We start from the raw sequence: 20847 nt of genomic DNA, 5'->3' as shown, positions 1-20847 counted from the left end.
CAGTCAGGCATGGGAGGAATTTGGGTCCCGTTCAGAGGCTGCCCTGCCAGGCCCTGGGCTGCCATTTCTCCCCCTGTTGCCTCTTTCACTGTTGCTAAGGTGAAAGTTACTAGGCAAAGAAGATTTGACCTCCACAAGGTCAGAAGGCCCCTGGGAGGGGCAAGCAAGAAGGGGCGAGGATGCTGGAGGGAACCAGCCAGCCCTTGAGCAATAGTGGGGGGGGGCTTTGTGTGCCATTATCTTATTACCCCCCGCCCCAAGCCTTGAGGAAGGAGGAGAGAGCTCCCTGTGGTCGCCGCCGTATTCAGTGGCAGAGGCGAAGCCGAGACCGTACTCCCAGAACCCCTGTCTCACCACACTCTCTGAATCTTCCAACGTTGGTTGGAGGCGGAAACCTCAAAAGACCCAGTGGTCATCTCCCTTCACCTGCTGACACGGAGATTGAACTCGGCCCAGCCTGACTGGAGGTCTTGTAACCTGCCGGGTTAGGGGGCGGACGACGGAAGGACCCACGGCCCTGGGGTTCTAGGCTTAGCACCTTGTGCCCCGCGTGGGGGGCCTGTGTGGCCTGGGATTGCCTTCCGTGGACTGGGCCGCCTCTGCCTAGCCAGCTCGTGGTGGCTGGCTTTGTGGCCCATTGGTCTCGATCGTTGGTGACTGGTGGAGGTGCTGGTCCGCCTCGGTGCTGATCGTCTGTGGCCAAGCGGCCCACCGGGGCCCCGAGGACGTACGTGCACGTTCTCAGGCCGTGCTCTGAAGGCGGTGCCCCGCGGGCCGCGGCAGCCGCTCCCCCGCATTTCTGATGATAGGTGCTAATGTGAAGTGACAGCTTTTCCGCCTTGGTTTCATCAGCAGTTTGGAAATTTTCTCCCCGGGCCGGTTGGTACCAAGTTAGCGTTTCGTTTCCAAGACGAGAAAGGCGGGCCCGTTCCCTCAGTGTGGTCTGTGGGCTGACTGGAAAAGCCAGAAGGAAACCCCACATCGCTGAACATTCACAGAACACCGTCCACGCGTTCTCTGGTGGTCTCCGGGCTTTCCTTTACCGGCTGACCCCCATGGATGGGCAGCTCCATCCATGGTTTGGTTCCAGATGTCGCTCTTTGGTTCCCAGCGAAGGCCACAAGGTCAGAGTCAGCCCAGGCTGACGGACGGGGCTGAAAAGTCCATGAGACTCTTATCTCCAATTAGCCAGCCGAGAGCCCGGAATGGACCTGTGTGTGGCTCAAGTGGTAGAACGCCAGCTTTGAGCAAAACGGCTAAATAAGCAAGAGCGAACCCCGAGTTCAAGCCCCAGAAACAAGCACAAGGAGACGCGTTTCTTGACGTTGAAATTGTAGGTGACTGTCTAGTACTCCCGACTTGGTCACAGGTGCGCAGATCTGTCCCACGGGTGGGCTTGCCGAGTAAACCCGACGTCCACACGGCGTCTTTGACCTTCCAGTGGCACGTGGAGCGGGGATCCCGGAGACCCCACTTTTCTATTTCCCCTTTCATAGGGCACATAGAGGTTTAGTGTGGGGAGTGGGAGACCTGCTTGCGCTCCTTGTCACCTCCTCTTAGGACTTGCGGTCTCAGGGCCCGGGTAAGCAGCACGCGGCTGTCTTCTGCATAAGCAAACCACCTGTATGGGGCGAGATTCCCCTCGCTGGCTCTTGGCCACAGCTCCCCAGGTCTGAGGTCAGAACCAGCCCACGACTGAACTGGGCCCCTTTTCCCTCCCCACCCCCACCCCACCACCCCCTTCCTGGCCGTGCCCTCCGCTTGCTTGCTTGCTTCCCTCTCGAGAGCCTTCACGGTGCTCTCGGCCGCCTTGGCTGGCCCCCAGCGTCCATGCCCTGTGCTGCCCGCCTCTGGCGTTGAGCCTGCTGGGAAGTAGACCTGGCGTCTGATAGCAGCCTGCGGATTTCTCTGGAAAAGGCCACAGAGCCCACGTCTCCAGCCTGGTGGGCCTTGGGTCTCTGAAACCGCCTAGTGGGAGCCCGGCTCGTTCCGTCAAACGTTGGTTGTGGACGCGGCCCTTTGAACTTGGTACGCTTCTCACATCGTGAAATATTCTTTTGGTTCCCGCCCAACCCCTAAGTCTCTGAAAACACTTGTACATGTTCTGTGTTTGTGGGCCAAACAGAGAGCTAGGTGGCGGGCTGGATCTGGCCCACGGGCCGTAGTTTGCTTCTGGAGTAGAACGAGAATTTCCTTAGCCCAACCGCGTGCTGTTTCTCCGGTGCCGTGTGCGGGAGGGGAGGGACCAGGGAGGGGGGCCAGGTTTCTGCCACGGGAAAATCTTCAGACTGGATAGGGGCAGCAGAGGGTGTAGCGGCTTTGTGATGGATTCACAGGTGTCCAGTACAGTAGCTTCCTATCCTGCGGAGCAGGCTCGTGGGTTCCAGCCTCCCCAGCACTACCAGAAAATAGCTTCCTGTCAACCGTTCGGGATCTCTGGGCTGGGTAACTGGTGGATCTGGGCATGGGGTTCCTTCGAAGGGTGTTGGGACAAGGGATAAGTTAGGTGTTAGCCGAGATCCACAGACTACGCGGGCCCCATGCTGAAGACGTGCCCTGCAGACAGGATCTGCCCTTGGTACTGTGGACACCGGGGGGGGGGGGGGCGGGGAGGGGCTCCCAACTCTGTCCTTACTCTGTCCACAGCCTCTGGGATGGGCCAGGCGCAGAGAATTCCCTTCTCATGTGATCGTGGTGTGGTCAGGCTCCTTCTGAGGCTGGGCGGGAGGGAGGGAGAGAGGGAAGGAGGAAGGGAGGGAGGGAGGGAGGGAGGAAGGGAGAGAGGGAGGGTTCCCCCAGTCCCCTCTCCACCCGCAGGTGGCTGCTGGCCCTGAAATGCCAGGCGGCTGGCACCTGGAGGTCATTTTTCTGGGCGTTCCTATGTTGTCATTCTGGAGAACTCCATGACCTGGTTCACCAGCCCCATGAGCCATGACCCCTTGCCCTCTGCAAAGCGCAGAGAACTAGGGCTGCTTTGGGGGGAGCACAGCCTCCTTGGAGGGGGGCACTTGTCATCTGCTGCGATTGGTGGGCCCCGTAGGGTCCTGGGAGCACCTGGGTGAGGCGGGGGAGAGGACCCCTGCCAGCCGCTGTCGGCGGCTTCTTGATATCCGTCTCGGATGCTGCCCGGGCCACTTGGGAGGGAGAACCGTCCTTCGGGGTGGTCCTTCCTCTCCACGCGTCCGCCGTCCCTGTCGCCCTGGCTGGCTCGGTGGTGGGGTCCCGGTGGGGCTGGCAGAGGAATCGGGCCTTGCGGCACCAGTTAGCATGCGGCACGGGGACCCTGCTATCCAGCCTGGCCCGGGGCAGAGCGGGTAGAGAGGAGGACTGGGTCTGTTGAGCTTAGATGTGCTGGTCTGCTTGGTGTTTGAAGATAGCTTGTTTTTCAACGCATGCTTACTGGTGGAAGGAGTCGTACCAGTTGGGAAGATCTAAGATGTCAGAGAGCACACCACAAGCCAGCCTTTAGCGGTCACCTCTGTCAGTAGTGTCACTTCCCCACACCTTGTTGGGTGGCTTTTTTTCCTCTTTGAGCGTGCGTTTCTCGGCGTTCTCTCTGGACAGAACTCTTTGGGGAGCACTCGCACTCTGGCACGGACGCGGGTTCCGAGAGCTCCCTGGCCCTGTGAGCTGTGTGCCCGCCATCGACACGGGTGGGCGTCTCTCCTCCTGGTGTGTGTGTGAATACGCTCCCGCCTTGGCCGAGCCCTCGTATGTGGTGCTCGTTGATTTGCGTGGCCCTTGGCCCTCCTGTGCCTTGTGAGGTGAAACATTGCCTGTGTGTGGAGCAGCCCCGTGTTCATCTAGAGATGTCTGTTTCCTGGGTGACAAATTCCTGTGTTCTGATGGGTCACTTCCCTGCCTTTCTGTACACCTGGGATTCACATCACTGTTGGACCACGGCAGTCCTAAGGGGTCACATGCCCTGAATGCCCCCCCCCCCACCCAGGGACTCTCACTTTCTTGGGGTCATAGATGCTTTTTGAATCAGCTATAGATACAGTGTGTTGGTTCTGGGGTCTTCGCAGGAAGGGTGACTTTGGGATTGGGAGGTGTCCAGCATGAAACCTCCCTGTCTGTTCCTCGATTCGGAGAGACCTGAACTCCAGCAGCAAAGGCACCGAGCGGCTCATTCCCCTGTCTGGAAAGTCAGCCTAGGGAAGATGTCACCGGGCATACGTGGCCTCCTGTAGTCTACCATACGTCGGTCACCATGGGTGACCGAGTCGGCCCGCACCGAAGTCAGTCGGCTCAGTAGCTGTGCTGGCGGGTGGGTCCCGAGCCCCCTCTCCGGCCTCTGGGGAGGCCACACTACTCCATCCTGCCCGGAGTCGGCTCTCCATTGCAGTGACGTGGCCCCTTGCAGGAGGCCCCTCCCATGAAATCAGCTCTAGACGTCCCATTGGGAAGGCCACGGCACCCACCAACATGCCCAGACGCTTGGGTCTCAGAGATCTGGGTGCCACATTCTGCATTTGCCGCCAGCCTCACCGTGCCCTTCAGGCTCAGAGTCCACCCTGAGTCTCTCATGCTTTCTAGCTCTCCGGGATAAAAGGCGGGGTCTTGGGGCTCCTCCTCTGACCTCGGGAAGCAGCGTGCGTTCCCCCCGCCAGGTAGGCTGTGGTACTTGAACGAACTGCTGTAACTGCCTGCTTCCTGGAAAACGGCTACACCAGGGAGACATAGCTTCTAGAAGCTTCTGGTGGCAGTCGGGCTCACGCTGCCACCTGTGCTCTCCCAGGAGGGTCCTCATTTCAGTTCACTCCCCGCAGAGAAACCAGCCGGGCGGCTTGCTCTCCCCTGAAGGCCCAGGTTGGCTGTCCTTTGTGTCCACACACAAAGCTGCTCTTATTCTCATAACCCGAGAGGTGAGGAGCTTCCCTAACAATGGCACTTAGTGACCAGTTCCCTTGACCCCGCCACACAGGTCACCCCCGCTCCTCCGGTAAGAAGAGGGGGTCTGGGGGAGGACCCTGGTGCTTGAAATACGATAAGGGGACCCTTTGAACAGGACGCGTTTGAGGGCGAGCTTGGGGAAGAAGCCCGGGACCGCGGGGTGTCCTGCTGCCGTGGTGTGGGTTTCTCCCCGGCTGCTTTGGGCCTCCACTCTCGGTTGGCAGTGAGGACCATTGCCCTTGTAGAATAGCCACCGCCTGCCATCGTTCGTGTTGAGTGTCCGAGGCGAGGGGTTGGCTGCCGCTGAACCGAACGCATCGCTCAGAAACTCGGGCTTCAAGCGCATGCAGGGGACACCTGCGGGGGAGTTTTTGCTTCTTTCCCGGGGCACGTTGAGAATTTCAGACTGCTTCCATCTTTTTCTGTCCGATCCTTGTCTTCAGCGTCCGTGGACACGCTAGGGTAGAATGTCTGGGGTGTCAGCAGGTGCTGTGGACGTGAGTGGGTAACGCAGGAGCTGTCTGGTCCCAAGGTCATCAGTCCTTCGCTCCCTGAGGTCTTGGGTCTGCACGGCTTCTGCCCAGGAAGTGGCCAGCGGCAGCTTTTGCCTTATAAGTGCAGCCCTCCCTGGCTTGGGTCTGCGGGGTTGCTGGAAGTCTACTGAGAGGCATTGCATTCCTCCCATTCCTATGCCCTGGCACTACCAGAGAGCAAGGGCTCCTAAGACCCCCCCCCCCCCCCGGGAGCCTTGGCGGCTGGGTTCCGCCTGGGTCCACTCTGGAGGCCCCAGCGGCTTCTTCCCCCGTCTGGGCTGTGGACTGGGGCGTCACGTGGACAAGCTCTGTCCCGGGCCTTGCAGGAGGAAGCTGGCAGTGGGGACTTCTCCGACTCCAGCGGTTCCCAGGTGGCATTTGTGAGGTTTGCTTTTGCTGGCATGATTCCAGGGTTGTTGGGCCCGAGGAGAGGCAGAGAGGAGGAAGCGGAGGGAGGGCGAGGGGGTGGGGAATGTCCCAGTCCGGGAGCTTGGTGAGGGAAGCCCCCCCTTTGGAGTAGATTCTGGAAGGATAAATGCTCGTTGCTTTTTCGAGTTCCTGGCCTTGCCTGAAGGTCACGGTCTAGGGTCAGCTTCCAGGCGCGGGGCTTTGCCGGTGCCTGGGTTTGAGATTGGCATGTCGTTTCTGCGGTGCCCATTCGGGCCCTTTGCCTGCTTTGTCTTACGGTTCCTGACCTTGTGGTTACAAAGCCGGGGAAGGGAGCCTGGTGGCGGTGCGGCTGCTGACCTGGAGGCCGTCCATCGAACCCACGCTGCCGTGGGTCAAGGTCAGCGGCTGGAGGTGGGAGCAGGAGAAAGAGGCTCCAGCTGCGTGAGCTCCGTCCCGGCCACGGCGCTGGACTCAGCCGTCCGTGTGCCCCGCTCGGCCTCGGCCTCAGAGGGCTGTCTTCTCGCCCTGCCTCAAGCAGGCTGGGCAGGAGGACCGGTGGGACATTTTCCACATAGTTGAGGCTTTGGGGATAAAAGGTACAAGCCGAAGGATTCCAGCGTTGTTTATTTCTAGAGTGATTGACTGGCGTGCAGAAACCCGCTTGGTCTTTGAAGACCGTTCCGGTCTAATCTGAAAGAGCTCTTATTTCCTTATCTCTGTGCCCGGAGGGGGGCCCCCCCACCTCCATTCCCCTTGTCAGCCCCTTACTTAAAGTTGACTGGGCAGACCAACATTTGGGAAGAGCGCAGGCAGCAGGAGAGACGGGAGCTGTCTCTCCTAGTCATATAGGCTTGGATCCCCCCCCCCCCCACACACACCCAGATACCAAATCCCAGCCGGCTCCAGTCCCTTCTATGAATTTGCATAAAACCTGTGCACCCACGCCGCCTAAGCCAGACACCTCATTGAATGTAAATGCCCCGTAAATTCGTTTCCGCGCTGACTGCGTTGTTTAGGAGGTGATGGCAGGAAAAGTCTCTGCGTATGCTCACTGCAGGCGGTGCTTTGTTCTCTTTTTTGATCTGAGTCTGGCCGACGGGGCATGCGGGACCCTCAGAGAGAGGGAGGACCAACTGCATTTTCTCCTTGAGACAAGGGCGGGGAAATGGATGCCAAGAGCTTATTCCTGGCTCTCTCGTAGGTACGCGTCCTGTGTGAATCGGGTTCCTTGGGCTCCAGTTTCCCCAGCGGTGGACACGGGGCTAGGGTTTCCAACAATTCTCCGGACTAACAGAATCCCATGCGTGCTCAGAGTTGCTCCAGAAGGAGCTGCCCGTGGGCCCAGCTAGCCGCGGCACCCGGTCCTTCTGGGAGGGGCGGGGCCGCCGGAGAACAGACTGCAGGTGCGTTCAGTCCGGGCAGTGACCACAGCGACACCCTCTGGAAAGTGGCTTGTGTCCCCTTCCCCTGCCATCCTTCCTTCCTTCCTGTGTCTGCCCCCGCCAGGGAGCCTCACTCCTGCTTCTGGAGGGCCAGTGTCCGCCGACCGTGTTCTCCGTGGCGTGCGTCGCTGAGGGCCCGGCCCTGTCCCCAGCTTGGCAGCCCTCGCTGGTTTCTCTCCCCGACCCCCGAGGGTCACGATGGGGATCTGTCGTCTCTGAGCCCCTGACGGGTGGCCCCCAGCCGCAGCGCCCACGTGTGGGGGGGCCCCATGTGGATTGTTCTGAAGGGGCTCGGGAGCCACGCTCTACCTTTGACAGAGGGCGTGGCCAAGATCCCCCTGTGCCTTTAGCCCAGAGTCAGGCTCATTGCAGGCAGACATCCTGTAGGCGTTCTGCCTGTGTGAGTTGAGTGTCTTCAATGTGCACCCCGTCTTCCCGGAGTGCAGGGGACGCCAGCCCGGGCTTTGGTCTGTTGGACTTGCTTCATGAACCCCCCCCCCCAACGCCGTCCTTTCGGAGGGTCCCGAATTCACCTGCACACAGGGCCTTGATCGCGTTCGTGAAGGACGTGAGTTTTAAGGCAGTTCACGGCCAGTCCTGGCACTCCGGAGGCAGGGGTGGGCGTAGCTCAGGAACTTGAAGCCAGTCTGGGCTGCCCAGTAAGACTGTCTCAAAGCAGAAAGCAGGTTAGCAGCACTGGTTTGGAAGAAGGCTCTAGAAGCCCATGGAACTCGGAGGAGAGCTAGACAGGGAGAGGCCTCCCTGAGGAGCTGAAAGTCCTCCTTTAGCCGCCGGGCTCAGCTGACGGCGGATGACACCTCGGTGACCACCAGGCCAGGCCCGACCTCAGGGGCTCAGCGCACAGCGCAGATGGAGTCTGTCTTTCATCTCTGATTCTGCGTCCAGGCCTGACTGGGCGCCACGCATGCCGGGCTGGCTCTGTCCCAAGGACGACCGACAGCAAGGATCTCGGCCCTCGGACCTGAGCCCGAGTCAAAGCTCCAGAGTCAACGGATGGGTGGCTGCCAGGGGCCAGGGGCGGGGCAGTGGGTGGGATTGCTTAGAGGACAGGGCAGGAGCACCTGGCCCACTCTGGACAACACACCTGGAAGTCGAAGGTCCTTCCCACAGCGGCTATCAGAACCCCAAGGGCGGAGCGGATACGAAGTCGGGTGACTGGACAGAGCGGTACTCCCCAGCCATGTGGACTCAGATCACACCTGACCAGCACCGAAGAGGGGTCGTGCTCCCAGGGGAGGGGCCCAAGTTTGTTTGTTTGTTGTTGTTGTTGTTGTTGTTGTTTGCCAGTCCTGGGCCTTGAACTCAGGGCTTGAGCACCGTCCCTGGCTTCTTTCTGCTCAAGGCTCGGACTCTACCACTTGAGCCACAGCGCCACTTCCGGCTTTTTCTGTTTATGGGGTGCTGAGGAATCGAACCCAGGGCTTCACGTATACGAGGCGAGCGCTCTTGCCGCTAGGCCCTATGCCCAGCCCCGGGGCTGAAGTTTTTAAGGGACACGTTGTGGCGTTTCTGCCCGATTTGGCAAAGAAAGCTTGGACACGTCCCTCGGTGTTCAGAACCTCTTCTGCAGGTCTGCAAAGCTCAGGTTGGCTTATCTCTGTCTTCTCAAACACAAGGGAGTGGAGCCAAGTCTTCGTTCATTTCACAGATGAAGAAACTTGTGCCCCTGAGAAGCCGAACAAAAATCAAACCAAGGCCAGGCGCTGGCAGGGATGAGGGACCAGAGGAACCGTGGTGCCATTTGCCCAGGCTCCCGGACCCTGGCTACCATGCTGGGCAGCAGCGGAACCCAGGGAGGACCGCCTCAGCCTCTGGAGGAATGCTGACCGGCAGACCCTCCTGGCCGCGATGTCCCGACTCGAGGACTTGGCGTGACTTGAACCCGGCTTCCCTCTGCGGGGTGTAAGCGAGTACCCAGGAGGCGAGGCGGTCTGCACCCAAGCGCGGTTCCTGCAGAGATTGCCGGGGTACGCCCGATCTGCCGGGCTCCCCAGAACTTCCCTGTTCACGGGGTAGTCTGCCCCTGCCCGCGGTCTGCCCGGCTTTCAGTCCTTCCCTGAAGAGGATCCAGGAAGTCCCTCGGGCCACGGCCAGCCCGACCAGGGTCCCGTCCCCTGGCGGAGCTCAGTCCCCAGCTTCCGGGAGGAATCCAAAGAACCCCAGCCCCCGAGGACAAGGCCCCGCGGCATCGACTGCGCGGAGGGGGCCCTCCCGGAACGGCGAGGGGGCCTCGGTCGTGGGGTGGAATGCTCCTCGCAGCCTTACCTGCCACGCAGACACCCCATCTTCCTTAGGAGCCTTTGCCCCGGTTCTCCGGTGTGATCCGGGGGTGGTGCCTGGACTCGGAAGCGGAACATCTGGATCTGAATTCGTGTCTTGGAGGCCGGAAGCGTGTGCCCTGCTAACCAAGCCCGGCTGCCCCTCAGTGAAGCTGCAGCCCCGGGGTATTCGGTCCCAGGACTGAGTGCCGAGGCCCCTGCAGGCCCTGGGTGCTGGCCCCAGGGCCGGGCTCCCCTTCGCCAGGTGGGTTTGCCCAGCCAGTGCAAGTTGGTTTGTAGAACACTGAGAAATACCCGCAAGTCCACACCGGCCCCCGTTTGGGTGCATTGCTGCAGGTGAGCGCACATACACACACACACACACGCACGCACGCACGCACGCACGCACGCACCAGCCAATTCTGCCTTGTGCTCCTGACCTGGGGAGTTGGCCCCAGCTCTCTCCTGTGCCCCTCTCCCGGTGGACACAGGCGGCCCTGGCCTGCGCTGCGTGGCGTCCGCCATGTTGGTGCCCAGTGGCTTCAGTGCTCTTGGTGAGGCACAGCATCCGCCATGTTGGTGCCCAGTGGCTTCAGTGCTCTTGGTGAGGCACAGCATCCGCCATGTTGGTGCCCAGTGGCTTCAGTGCTCTCGGTGAGGCACGCCACAGCCTGCCGTACGTAGCCTTGGTGGCCCTGGGCCTCCGGAGGGTGACTCTTTCCTTCCTCACAGGGTTCAATGTTTAACTTTTATGGAGGTCACGTTCACCTCTACGGTTGACTATTCTGCATTCCCGATTCCACGGTGTCCGCAGCGTCCTTGAGCTGTGGCGGTTTCCCTCTCCGCTTCTACTGCGTTCCGGAACATTCTACCAGCCCTGGAGGAGATGGCTCCCTTAGCTGTCATCCCCTCCTCCTCTCTCCTCGCCTTTTCCTTTTCCCGCCTCCCCTTCGTTCTCCTCCGCTTCTGGCAATCGCTGGTCGGCTTCCGTCTCCTCCTTGGATTTGCCTCTCGGCTTAGGATGGGCTGATTGGGATACACTTGGTCGTGAAATGCCCCGCACCTACCTCGGCTTAGAGGGTTCCGCTTCGGATGTTTCCGGGGTACAGCAGATCTGTGGGCTTCTCCTGAGTCTAGCAGCAGCTGTGACCGGGTCCTGCGGCCTGTAATGGGACTTCTTTCTGGGTGTGCTTTCTTGTGTCCGCGGGGTTCCCTGATGCTTGAGCGTCCGTGGCTCCGTGGCTGGGTGGTGCTGCGTGGTGTGGACAGCCCCGCGTGTTGATCCTTTCCTCTGTGGATGGACGCTGGCGGGGTTTCTGCCTCCGGGCTGTCGGGAAGCGCGTCCCCGGCGTGGCTTGCGTTTGGTGCGGCTCACCCCGTCTCGTCCCCCGCGTCTCCGGGCGCCCCCTCCCTCCGTGTGTCTCGGATTCCCCGAGAGCCAGGGCCGGGGCCGCGGTGCTCACCCACCGCTGGCGTCGCTGCTTCGGTCGGGGTCACACGGAGCTGTCACTGGCTGACACGTCATGCTTGATCGTGGATGCCGGGCGGCTCACTGAGGAAGCCGGTCCCGGCCCTGCCCGTCCTTCACACCTCTGCCCAGGCAGGAGAGCCCATCCCTTCACACGCCCGCCATCCCCGGGCATCCAGGGTCCCGCCTGGCAGGGCGTCCTCGAGGACCCAGACGCTCCTGTCCTGCACGGCCCCTTCCCGGGCACCCAGGCGCCTCCGTGGAAGCTTCGGCTCGGGGGCAGACAGGGCCCGGCCGCCCCCATCCCCAGCTGCCCGGCCCTCAGGCGCCGCTGCTAATCCCGGCTGTGGCCACTTGTCCCGGCCCTCCGGCTGGCCCGGTGGGCGTGTGGGGGGGGGGGGAACGCGCGTGGGGCCGCTGTGAGCTCGGGGCGCAGGCTGGCCCCCAGCCCGGCCCGCCGGTGGGGGGAGACGGAACGGACAGCCCCGGGGAGCTGACGCGCCTGCCCCTCCTCCCCCCGTGCCGCTCAGACGCGCCTGCCCCTCAGCTTTGCTCCCCCTCGCCCGGGTGGACAGTCTCGAGGCTGCTTTTGCCCCTGGGGGTGGCGGCGCCCGTGATGCCAGCCTGCAAGGAGAATGTCCTGATGAGGACAGGCAGAGGGGAGGGGGAGGGGGAGGGGGAGGGGCGCAGTATGGCTAGGTGGTCACAGGGCATCCCCAGAAACTCCCCGGCCCCCCCCTCCCGCCCCTGCACCCTGAGGTGGCAGGTGCCAGGAGGCAGGGAGGCCTTCCTGCTAGCCAGCCCGGCCCGAGGAGGAGGAGGCCCTGTGGGGTGCAGGGTCCCCGGGCAGACAGGGCCAGAGAAGCCTGTGAGGAGGAGCCTTGCGGGAGAAGTAAGACGGCAGGGGCCGGGCCGTCTCTCCTGGGGTGGCCGGTCCTCCCCTGCTCCAGTGCCCGCCCTGTATAAAACAAGGCTCCAGCCCCGTGCCGGTGGCGGCTCACGCCCGCCGTCCTAGCCGCTCAGGAGGCTGAGATCTGAGGATCGCGGTTCAAAACCAGCCGGGGCAGGAAAGTCCGTGAGGCTCCTATCTCCAACAAACCTCTCAAAAAACCCGAAGCGGCGCCGTGGCTCACGTGTTGGAGCGCCAGCCTTGAGCTGAAGGGCTCAGGGACAGAGCCCAGGCCCCGAGTTCAAACCACAGCCCACGAGAAAGAACAAAACAAGGCTCCGTAGGTGCTTAGTAGAGGCTTCCCTGAGATGCCCTTCCATCTGGGCCCCCGGCTCCCTCCCCTCTGTCACAAGCGGAGGGAAACAGGTTGCGGTGACCACAACTTAGGCCGCGTGAGCCATTCTCCCGGGGCAGCCCGCCTGCAAGGCCGCCTTCCTTTCGCCTCTCCGGGCTCCGACTTCGAGCAGATCCCCCGGAAACCCGACTCATGCTTCCATCCTGCCTCTTGTCTGGGGACCGCAGTGGCCGCATCCGGGGGGCAGGGGAAGGGCCCGGACTGGTTTCCGGGATTGTCTAGAAACCATTGCTTCGCAGAAGAATGTTTCCGCATCGCTGGGGGTTTCGTGTTTGTTAAACAGAAAAGTTGCTTGTAACGCACACCTGTGTCAGCCCTGCCGCGGCCTCTGGGCCCCTAACGAGCCTCTCACTCCTCGGGACGATGGAAACTAACAGTGGGCCACCCGCCTTCTCTGGGTAGAGCTAAGGATGCCTGGGCCTTCTTGGGCCCTCTGGCGCTGACCTCTGACCTCCTTGTGCTGGGCGGGACACACACACACAGACACAGACACACACACACACACACACCCCAAGGAGGGGCCCTGGAGGAACTTAACCCCGCTGTGCTGAGGCTGGAAAGCCTCGGACAAGTAGCTTGGCTTCCGCGCCTCAGTTTCCTTCCCTGTAACACGGAGGTGACAATCTTCCCGGTCGCATCGCCTTGCTGTGGTGTTTAAGTGACTCAGCTCAGGGCAGCCCTGGGGATGGTACCCAGGCCGCGCCCCGCCGGGTGCCCAGGTGCCTAGGGTTGTCACCAATTGCAGTCGGGGCCGGGCGTGGCTTGGTGGCCGAGTCGCCTCTGTGAACGCTCGTGAGGCCCTGATCCTAATTAAATACGATCTTCCTGAACGTGGCGCCCGTAAAGAGACCCTGCTTCCAGACGAGGAAGGTCACACTCCCCAGCGCCAGGACCGAGGGCTTGAGCACAGCTTTTGGTGGGGGGGTGGGGGGCGCGTGGGGCCCGCAGAGTGGCGTGGGGGGTCTGTCCGCGCCGCCGTGTCAGGGCTTTCGTCTCCGCCCGTGTCTGCCGCTGGCGTTGCTGTCCAGCTCTGGTCTCGTTCCCCCCGTTGGCTCCTGGCCGCCCTTGGAGCCTCCCTGTGTCACCTGAGCAAGTCCCGCCCGTGACTGTGTTTCCTCGTCGGAGCTGGGGCCTGCCCTGCTCACGCGCAGCCCCGGACGCCGTGGGCCCGGCCCCGTGGTGGGCGCTGGGGCGCTGTAGGGCCAGTACAGACCCCGCCGGCCCAGAGCATCTAACGCGGTCTGCAGCTAAACAGCTCGGCGTGGAAAGACAGAACCGTCGTGCGGAGCCCAGCTGGCCTCTCCAGACGGCTCTCCCCCGCCCTGCTCTTTGCCCGCAGCGCCGGCCCCGGGAGGCGGCCGCGGAGGTGAGAGTCGGGCGAAGGTTCGTCGCCGTCGTCGTCGTTTGGAATCTCAGAGGAGAGAATGTTCTGGAAGGGTGTGGAGCTTGGCTTGTGTGTGTGTGTGTGGTGTGTTGGAGTCTCGGTCGTATCGGAGGTGACCGAGGCGGGGCGGGGCGCACGGTGGAGCTCCCTAGAAAGCTGCGGCCGCGGTCGGCACGTGGGTGCAGAGCCGGGCTCGGGCTCTGCCCTCCGGGTACGGCAGACTCTGTCCCCTCGCCGTGGGCGGGAGGGCAGGTGGACGCCCACCACTCCCGGACCCCGATCCCACGGGACGTGTGCGGCTCGGGTTTGGGGGGACAAAGCGCTGGGGTGACGAGGCCCCGACTCTGCGGGTAGCTTACATCGTCTGGCCACGTAGGAGGAGGGGAGCCGGGGGGTGGGGGGGGGGGACCGGGGCTGCAGGTGAACGGGCCCGTGATGGGCAGGACGGCCCCGCGGCAGAGAATGGCCTGGCCTCGCACGTCAGGAGACCGGGACCCGAGGGGACGAGCGGCAGCAGGGCCTCGGGGAGGCGGGAAGCCCTGGGCGGAGGAGTCTTCACCCCCAGGGGGCATCGCCCGGGGGGAGGGGGGTCCGGCGATGGACACGCCCGGCACCGAAGGCAGTGGGAGGAGCCCTGGGTCTGTCTGGGTCGTGTTTGGGGAGGTGAGGTCATGTCCTGTCTGTGTTCGTGTGAACAGGAGCGGCCTGCGCCCACGCGAGGTCCCAGCCCGCCAGCCAGCCCCTCTCGACGGCCACACGGGCAGGGCGTCGAGTCAGGGGTGGGGTGGGGGCCGGATCTGGGGCGGACGATCCATGTGGTGTGGATGGAAGCAAGGACGGACGTGGATTTCTGGAGGAGGCTCCCCCCTGCGCTCCAGCCACCCGGCAGCTCCTCTTGCCAGGCCGCGCGAGCCCTCAAGATTGGTCTTGTAACTTTTGAAAGGACGCTGTGTTTCCTTGGCTTATTGTACGAAGAAGAGGTTACAGTTCCGTGAGTCAGGTTACGAACGAATGAATGAATGCTGTGCTTCTTGACTGGCGTCAGGTTATGGATGAATGAATGCAGTGCTTCTTGACCGGCATCGGGTTATGGATGAATGAACGCAGTGCTTCTTGACCAGCGTCCTCCCCCGTCTCCCCCCTCCCATTTCTCTCTCTCTCTCTTTTTTTTTTTTTAAGGGAAAGCTAGGCACGTTTCCTGTTTGGAAGACACGTTAGGTGCGAGCTTTGGAGTTGACGGTTGAGCAGATTGTGGCCGAGAGGGCAGATCTGCAGGCCCCGGCCTCTGAGGGGGATGGGGGGAGGGAGGACTGGGGTCGTGACGTGGGAGGAGGAAGGAGAGGCGGCCACGCAGAGGCGGTGACACCCGGGACAGCTGGCGCGCGTCAACGGTGCCGGGATGGGCGGCGTGCCAGGAAGCGGGGAGAGGACAGATCTGCACCTTCTCGCGGCTGCTGTAAACACCACTTTAGTTGCAGAGTTCCAAACGCCTGGATATGGAAGTCGACAACTTTTTTTCCCTAACAGTAACTCTCTGGCAACAGCAGATCTCAAACTGAAAGCGTTAGTGTCCTGGAGGACTTTGCTGGATAGGAAGGGATTTGTGCCACAAGCCACCCCGCCGGGCATTGGCGATGGATACCGAGCTCTGAGTTTGTCTGCCGGACTCTAGACGGCTGCATACGCCCTTCATCTGGACCTCGCAAAGGGCCCTCTGTGGCCCACTGCTTCAGCTTTGTAAATAAAGTCCGATGGGAACATGAGGACGGATACTTCACTCAGTGCTATTTGGGGCTCATTTTGGACCATCAGGACAGAATTGAGTCTCTGTAACAAAGACTATTTGGACTCCAAAGTTTAATTTAACTCTCCATCCCTCTACAGAAAAGTAAGCAGGTAAAGGCCTGCCTGCGATCCTAGCTGCTCAGGAGACTGAGATCTGAGGATCAAAGTTCAAAACATGCCACGCTAGGGCAAGTCTGTGGGACACTTAAGTGAAATGAACTATTATTGATTTCTAGAAAAGCTGGAAGTGAAGGTGTGACTCCAATGACAGAGCACCAGCCTTGAGCCAAAAGGCCAGGCAACAGCACAAAGGCCTGAATTTGAGTTCGAGTACACACACACACACACACACACACACACACACACACACATACACACACACACGAAAGGGAGGGAGGGGGGAAATAGACGAAGTAGTATAGATGTCAGTTCTTATGGATGCAGCGCAAGGAAACAGATTCCCCATGGTACAAAATGCAAACCAGCCCTTTCCCGAGGAGGCCCCACTGTCCGGTGAACTAAGGGAGGGAGGATGTTTGAATGAAGACATCAAGTCCCTCTGTGCCGGCCTGTGAAGCGGTCCCATTCGTGAGAAGGAGACGTGTTCAGGAGCTCCATGAGGGAGGAGGGGCTTCGCTCTGCGAAGCTCCTCACCGAGATGCACAGTAGATCATTTGTACATTAACGCCAGTGTACAAACCCATTTTTTTCTTAACTGAGAAGAATTCGTAGATGTTGTGTTCATTAAGGGAAAGGCCTATTCTGTGCTTCAGGAAGAAAGCCCGGGAAAGACGGATGTGTGTGCATGGCCGAGGCTTTCTCAAGGACGATGGAAGTGTCACTCGGCAGAGGGAGCAGAATGCCATGGGGGGGGGGGGAAAGAGGTGGGGGATAGGAAATGACAGGCGGTGGGTGCGACCCTGCTTCGATGCGTGACAGTTCAGGACACGCTCTGAGAATCCTGTCACGAGGTGACCTCCTCCTTGGTGGGATATCAAAGCGTGTGCCTCGGTGTCACTGGGGAACGTGACCTCTGTGTGTTACGTTACCAGGTGACACGGTCTCCCGGGACCGCCGTGTGGATGCAGTTCAGTGCCGACTGTTCCCTCGCCACGACCGAGAAATGACCAGAGCAAGGTGGGGAGACTTCCGGTGATTTCTTCCCCACCGGCCAAGGCTTCGCGCCAACTTCCGGCTAAAGGTGGTACGTGGACACCCGCTGCTGTCCACGCCTCTCGGGCCAAGACTGTGGAATCTGCCAGAAAGTCATCCCAAGAAAATAGTCCCCAGCCCTAAAATAGATATCAAGATGGCCACTCGGAGGATGTTTCTAGCAGCGTGGACATCCGGGAGGAGCTGGGCCAGGCAGGGCCTGTCTCTGCTGACCACGAGGCTGGATTGGCCAGCCCGGCTCCTTCCAGAAATGTCCTTTCTGTGTGTGTTCTTGCGCTGCGTCCACTCCTGAGTCTGCTTCTATCAGCCAGCACTGTCCCCCGGGGGGTGGAATCGAAGTAGCAGGTGTGGAGCAGATGGCACAGTGCTTGGTCCCGAGTCACAGAGCTGGCCTGGGAGCTGGGTCCCCTTCCTGGGGTGGGTCCCTGGTGATGGGCACTCAGGAGAGCAGGGGAGATGCAGGACTGTTCCCCAGACAGCACAGCACCGCTTGCACAGGTTAAACAACCTGCTGCTTAGCAATAAGGATATAAAATGCGTGCTTAAATTTCTGTAATGAAAACAGCTCGAAGGAAATTAGAACATTCTGAAGAGGGGGGAAAGAAAACAACCTTCCCTTTGCCACCAAGTAATAAAGCCAGCCGTTGGTGTGGAGCTTTCTCTCCTCTGTCAGGTGTATATTCTAAAAACACGAAGTCGACTAGGGTCCCGTCGCCACAGTTGTGGACTTGGTCTTGAAGGGGTATTGTATGGACTTTTCCTTCTGTTGCATTCTGTGAGGACTCAAGTGCACGCCACTGCTGAACCGGCGATGAGGTGTTTCCCACTCTGTATCACTGCAAACACCTTATTACCTACACCCCTCATTGCTAAGGACAGGCACACCTGGGGAGGGCTGGAGTGGGAGCACAGCCAAGAGCTCCGTCCTGTCTCATTCCCGCCCCCCCCCCCCGCTGTTACAAGGAGTGACGTGTGCATGTGCAATTCGTTTATTGCTCTCTAGATCCCTTGGGCAGTAATTCGGGAGCATAGCTGTCCAGTAAGATCCAGTCCTTCGTCCCTTGAATGCTGTTGGTTGGTAGATAAGGGGGTGGTAACGTTGAGAAGGTTCCTGTGAGCTGAGGAACCACCACTATTGCCACCTCGCCGAAGCAATCCCTGCCTGTGTGTGTGTGTGTGTGTGTGTGTGTCCGTGTGTGTGTGTCCGTGTGTGTGTCCATGTTGGAGCTATTCGCCCACTCCATCGGTGGCCGACCGCTCTCTGCCAAGGCCCTTCGCAAGGGCCACGTGTGTCCGCTTTGGCTTGGGGGCTCCTGTCTCATGTTTGTGGGGTTCGGTGCCTCTCCTGAACACGGACCTCGACCGTGGTTGTGCGAGTATCGGTGACTCCCAGAGGGACCTAGCGCAGCACTGAATCTGAGAAGCAGCCCCTCCCCTCTCGCTGGCCTGAGCCTCACATTTTAATCTGGGTCCCCCCCCCAGAAGAACTTCAGTGATCCCTCCCCACACCGGAAGCTGAGAATGTACCGGAAGGATAGGTCACGCCCGTCTCGTGGAGCATTAAGAAAAGTCCCGTTTACATAAAAGACAGTTGCCAAGCGAGTTGATTTTTTTAAACAGAGTGTACAGGTGTGTGCATAGTTATTAGCGATAGGGCACTAGGTGGCCCTGAGTGTTAGGATTACAGGACGGTGTCACGACACTCAGTCCTTCTTCATTTGGTTATTTATTGAGGGCTATGGCACGTCAGTGGCTAGCGTTGGGACATCACAAATCCGCCTCCCGCCCCACCGGCCTCCGACACGCGTGGCCCCTCTCACTACGGTCACCACGCCTCGGAGATAATTGGACCTTTTCCTCTTGGTCACTGGCCGGTGACGGGAACTGGGGCGGCTGCCAGGGCTCCGGGAACGTGTGAGTGAATTGAAGAAGGGAATGGGATTGCGGAGCTCACCCCGCTGTCTGTAATTACACCGCATCAGCCGTCTGGCTCCGTGAAAGATTTCCCCCCGGACACTCACCGAAATACCTGCACACTGTCCTTCTGTAGGTCACTCACCCATTCATTCATTCATTCATTCATTCATTCGTGCTCTGTATGCAAGGGCCAGCGACATACGCAAGGCCAGCACAGCAGGCAGGGAAGAGGCCGAATTCTTCATAAGCCTCACTTGGAAGTAAGGAACGTAGGAAAGCAGGGACAGCGTTTCCTGTTGTATGGATAGTGAGCAGAGGCACACGGGATCCAGTGGCTGAGCTGGTGCACGAACGGGGCGCCACATCCGGTCAGCATCGAGACGGCGGGGCCTTCCGTGGCTGTACGAGCCTGTGCCCAGGCCCTGTGGTGAGGACGTGTTATCTGCAGACTACCCAGGGGCCTGAGGAGGCCGGTGGGGGGGGGGGGGGGAGGAAGGGCGGGGGCGGGTACCACGGGGCCCGCGGGTGGGAAGTCTCTGGGGTCGTGGAGTGCGGAGGGGGCTGTCTGCCGGCGGAGGGGCGCGCCGCGGGAGCCCCGAGCCGGGCCCGCAGCATGGGTGCGAAGGGGCTGACCACGGTCACGGAGCTGAGCTGAGCTGACCGCTGTGCGCAGGGACCCAGAAGGGCCGGGTGGGGTTGCTTAGGCTCTGACGGTAGAGCTCTGTGTGCGTGCGTGTGCGTGAGCCTCTGCGTGGGGGGGAAGAAGGGGTCCTCGGGGCAGATGGTGGGGGTAAGGGGGTGAGCCAGGCCTTGAAGAGCGGCAGGCGGCGCCCCAGGGTGGTGGGCAGAGGCACGGGGGCACCAGGCCGGGCATCCGCTGCCTGCTCCCAGCCCGCAGGGCGCGTGGACATCCAGGGCCTCGCTCCCGGCGCTCGGCCTGAGGGTCTCCGCAGGAGGGAGACGTCCAGCCAGGTCCAGGCGCGCTGCCTGCCGCCTCCCTCTGCTTCGTGACAACATCTGGGGGGGCGGTGTGGGTGGTAGCCCTGGGGACACACCTCTCCGAAGGCACCGATCGGGTCGGGACCCCATCCACGGCAGTCTGCGCGGAGGCAGGGCTCTGGGGACTCGGCCAGACAGTGACCTGGGACGCAGGTCCCATGCCGCCGTGATTCCCGGCACAGATTCTGGACCCCGCGGAGCTGAGCTGGTGATTGGCTTCTCTGCACCGGGTGGAGAGAGCACAGCTGGTGACTGCTCTGTCCCTCAGGCGTGGACGTCACTTCTGTGGGTGGTGTTGTGTTGTCCAGGGCTGCGGGTCTCTGTAACGGCTCCACCTGCCTTCACTCCCCACTGACTGGCTCCGGGCCGGCCGGGCCGGGTGGGGCCGAGATGGGCTAAGCCCCACCTTCCTCTCCTGAAAACACCGCGCCGCTCCAGCTCCTCAGGCCTGGGTTTCGCCCCGGGCCCTGTCATGGTTGTGAGAGAGAATCTGATCGTGCTGCCGTGTTGAGCTTCTGAGAGTCTGTAGGAGAAGAGCCCCCCTCCCCCACCACCACCCGCCTTCCGTCTTTCCGTCTTCCTCCGAGGGCCAGACTGTCCAGGGCCTGCCCTGCTTTAGCACCGGTGTGCCCAGCCCGGCACCCACCCACCCAGGGAAGGCAGGGGCTCCGCGGGGCTCTCCAGGATCACCGAGGGCCGCGGAGCTCGGCACTAGCACCTCTTCGGCGTGTCCGTTTGGACTCTTTATTTTTCAACTCGGCGCACACTTGTTTCTCTTGGCTGGACACGGGACGTCCACGCAGCACCTTTGTCATCGGGGGGGGGGGGGGGGGCGGCGGGGGAGGTTGGACGGCAGACACGGCCGGCTCTGCCTCACCCGCCCCAGCGGCGCACGCGGGCATCTGCCTGTTCCCGCTGAGAACGCGCGCCGTTCACGTGGTTAAATTAGTTCTCAGCTGCCCCGGTGCCCTGATCGCGGGCCCCACCATGGGGTCTGCTCCAAACCAATCGTTTTATTTGTACCCGGAAATCCTGACCCCCACAATGCTTAAGTCCTGAGTGCCTCACTCCTCCCACTTGCTTCCTATGTCCAATCACACATCAGAAGCCTTGTGGCCCTCTATATCCTATCTGTGGTGGCTGCTTGCTTGGGGTGCGTTGGGGGCACAGCTGAGTGTGGGCAGGGAGCCCCTGTAGGCCTTTGCAGCCAGGCCTCCAGAGCAAGTTGTGTTGCGGGGTGCTGATCTCTGTGTCGAGGTGCTGAGTCACGTGACACT

This window comes from Perognathus longimembris, chromosome 4 (genome assembly GCF_023159225.1).
Source record: "Perognathus longimembris pacificus isolate PPM17 chromosome 4, ASM2315922v1, whole genome shotgun sequence".
NCBI classification, from domain to species: domain Eukaryota; kingdom Metazoa; phylum Chordata; class Mammalia; order Rodentia; family Heteromyidae; genus Perognathus; species Perognathus longimembris.
This window is presented reverse-complemented; position numbering follows the sequence as displayed.